Source organism: Lotus japonicus, chromosome 1 (genome assembly GCF_012489685.1).
Source record: "Lotus japonicus ecotype B-129 chromosome 1, LjGifu_v1.2".
NCBI lineage: Eukaryota > Viridiplantae > Streptophyta > Magnoliopsida > Fabales > Fabaceae > Lotus > Lotus japonicus.
Window position 1 is genome coordinate 29086578 of NC_080041.1, and position 3349 is coordinate 29089926.

The 3349-nt window shown below is 42.5% G+C and overlaps 1 long non-coding RNA gene across 1 annotated transcript; it reads right to left on the reverse strand.

Annotated features, from left to right (window-relative positions):
- Nucleotides 1–1053: 1053 nt before the first annotated feature.
- LOC130731772 (uncharacterized) lies at nucleotides 1054–2808 on the reverse strand. Its single transcript, XR_009016820.1, has 2 exons — nucleotides 2518–2808; nucleotides 1054–1270 (listed from the first exon to the last, which is right to left on the reverse strand). It is a non-coding gene; the product is annotated as an uncharacterized LOC130731772 (long non-coding RNA).
- Between the last annotated feature and the right edge of the window lie 541 nt (nucleotides 2809–3349).

Here is a 3349-nt window from a genome sequence, read left to right on the forward strand (position 1 = left end):
GCGAGCAGACCCATCGTGCTGAGGTTAGCTTAGAGTTTCGAGGCAGGAGAATTTTTGACTTGGAAAAAGCTCTCGGGAAGCTTCAGCAGGAGGTGCAGCTGGAATCTGAGGCGAAGGAGGATCTAGCGGCTTCCAAAGATCAAACCCTTTCTTTGATGGAGACCGACCTTGAAAACCTTCATTCTGAACTGGCGAAGAAAGACGAGGCTTTATCTACAATGAAGTCTCAAGCTCAGCTCGACGCGAAGGCCTTAAAGGAAGAAATGAGGTCAGACGCTGCTGCTACTGCTGTTTTTTAGCGCGGCCGCGGTTTTTTCCTCGCCAAAGCCCAAGTCGAATATCTCCATCCCCGGATCGATCTCCGCCAGATGGAGGCGTTCAAAAGGGTTATTCCCACCAGGTTGGTTGGAATCGACGATCCCCCAGGCTTCGTCGCCGAGAAAAAAAGTAGAACAAACCTAAAAATGTTAGCGGTTCTTAGGTCAATTCTGCAATAATGACTTATTCTCCTGTTGTGTTTTGCATTAATGAGAATTTCAAGTTCCTTTTGTGTTTTGCCTTGTTATTTTATTCAATCGAGCTTAGGCCCTCCCTCTATATTGAGAAGGCCCTGAGACTATGAATCACGCGAGCCGTCCTCCCAATAGAGTCCTAATCCTCGCTTAAACGCTTCCTTCCCCGAACCCCAACGGAAAGTTATCGTTGACCACCGGCCAGGAATACTTATGTCTTTATTGCGAGCCGCATCATTTTTCAAGGAAAACTCCTCGAGAAACTGCTTTGGCAATAACTCCTGGAGACTGAACTTAGAGTATAAATGACAGTTGTAACGCCCCGATTTCTCGAGTGTTACACAGTAACTAATTAACCAATTTTCGTAAAGAGTTTTCGTCGATTCACTTATTAATCTTCAATTAATGACAAACCTCTCATTTTACGAAAACTCTTGAAACATAACCTTTCCAAAAACACGCGGAAGTAACCAACATCGTAAAACTTTTTAAATAACCAACTGTAAAGAGTACGAATCAAAGGCCTGAATGAAAATAAAGATTACATCAAAACTTGTTCATTCGAATTTAAGCAATAAAATTGTTCGATACCAACACTTCGGAAACTCTCAACCCCAACAAAAAACAAAAGACTCTCAACCAAAACCCTATTCCTTAGCCTCTTCCTCTTCCTCTGAAGTGTAGTCGTCCTCCGGTATTGGCACGTCACGTAGCATCAACTCCCAAGAATGAGTCATCGCCATTATCTTCACGACCATCTACCCCCCCAAATAAACACATAGCAAACAAGCAGGGTCAGGTCCAACAAAAAGAATGATAATGACAAAATCAACAACAACATATATAATATAAGTACATTATATGTCTTTTATGGGAAAGAGTCAGTTACTAACGGAATCTCACTTCACACAACCCACCAAAACTTCCATGGCCATAATCACGATCATCCGCAGATGAACAAATCTCGGAGGGGACTCACCGTACAACCCTCAATCATGTGGGGGGACTCACCGTCCGCCAGACTCACCGTCCGTCCACAGAATCACAAGGCGACCGCAGTCAGCCAATCACGTGGGGACTCACCGTACAACCCACAAAACACCCTCGCGTGCAAGGTACCATCGTTCTCATGGTCCATAGTCCTCACCAGACCTATGTCCAATTATTCACATTTACTTGCAAGCGAGTTTATTACACTTTTCTCTTTGTTAAGTCTCTAAAATCAATCCTAGAGTCTTATCATACTCTTTATACAACAACCTTCACAACACAACATTCACGGGTTACAAGGGAATTACGGCTAGGTGAGCGACCCTTGAACCATTAACTCAGAAAATAAATATAATCCACGTAAAGGAACGCAAGAACATTCACTCATGCATAATATATCATCGCAACTTCAACATATTGACAGCAGAAACAACTTTCACAAAAATAGAGCCACAGAATGCATCTTTCAACCAAAAATCACGTATGATACCTTTCTAGAAAGCTATTTTAAATATCTACAACTCTCTAGTTACAGACTTGTTCATTTGAGTCCCAGAATTAGGTGATATTAGGCCTTAAAGCTAACTGTCCGGAACAGGAAAAACAGCAGGTGTGACAGTTACTAAACACGACCCCCAGATCACATTACTAAACCAAAAATTATGATTTTTATATGTCTGGAAAGATATTTCGAAAATCTACAACTTTCATTTCAATCACTTTTTCATTTGATGACCATAAACAGGTAAAAAGGGGCTCTGAAGTCCGCTGTCCAGTACAGGAAACTGGCAGCGAAACTTCCACCTCTAGTTTAAGCTATAAACCATCTCAGCCCAAGGCTTTAAGCTATGTTCCAGCAATAAAATCAAATCACATAGGTCTCATATGATAATAGTACAGCAAGCAAACCTTCAACCCAAACCCTCATGCAAACCCTCAACAATCAAGATTCTTCACAAACAAACATAGCAACAAGTCCCTAATAAACTACCCAAGTCCTAGGACCAGCCCTTACCTTGTTTGGTGATGGAAAAACAGAAGTTTGGAGATGGAAAGAAGGTTCAAAAGCTGCTGTCCTCGTTCTCTATTTCCTCTCCCTCGCGAATCCCTCTCTACTCGCGCTCTCTCCCTTGCTCGCGTGCGTGACCGGCGACAATGGTGGTGGCTTGGGCGGCGGCTCCCTTCTCTTCTCTCACACGTTCTCTCTTTTCTCTCTTCTGCTCTCTCTTTGTTTTTCACGTGAAGGTGCTGTAGTGTATCTCTGTTTTCTGATTGTGGAAGAATAGGGTTTCCCCCCTTGGCTAAAATCCCATGCAACCCACAAGTGGGCTAGGGTTTTGTTTTCCACAAGCCCGACCCAAGTCCAACCTTAACCCACCAGTCTAATTACCTAATCAGACCTGAAACTTACTAAAACCTAAGCCCTCAAAGGTAAATTCATAATTAAATTCGGACTTAGAAGAAAAACAATGTAATAATCCCGCTGGCACTGTACAGCCGGAACTACGTTCACTAAAACGGGGATATCTGGAGCTACAGATATCGGATCGACACGAAACCACTTGGAGAATTTTCTAGACTTGAAGGTCTACAACTCTCATGAAGGAAGTTTTCCCAAATGAAGTGGTTAAGATCCTCTAAAAATTCACACAAGTTGACAGTTCTAATCTGCCAGTTATCAAACATAGCCAAAAACTTCAATTTTATTCAAACTTCCATAAAATTGTTCCAAATTGAACTTAGGGCCTTACAACAGTTAATTTGCAACAGTTTTCACCCATATTTCGGGAAGACTTGACTCGCCCATATTTCGGGGAGGTTCTTTGGATAAGAGGCTTATCCGCACA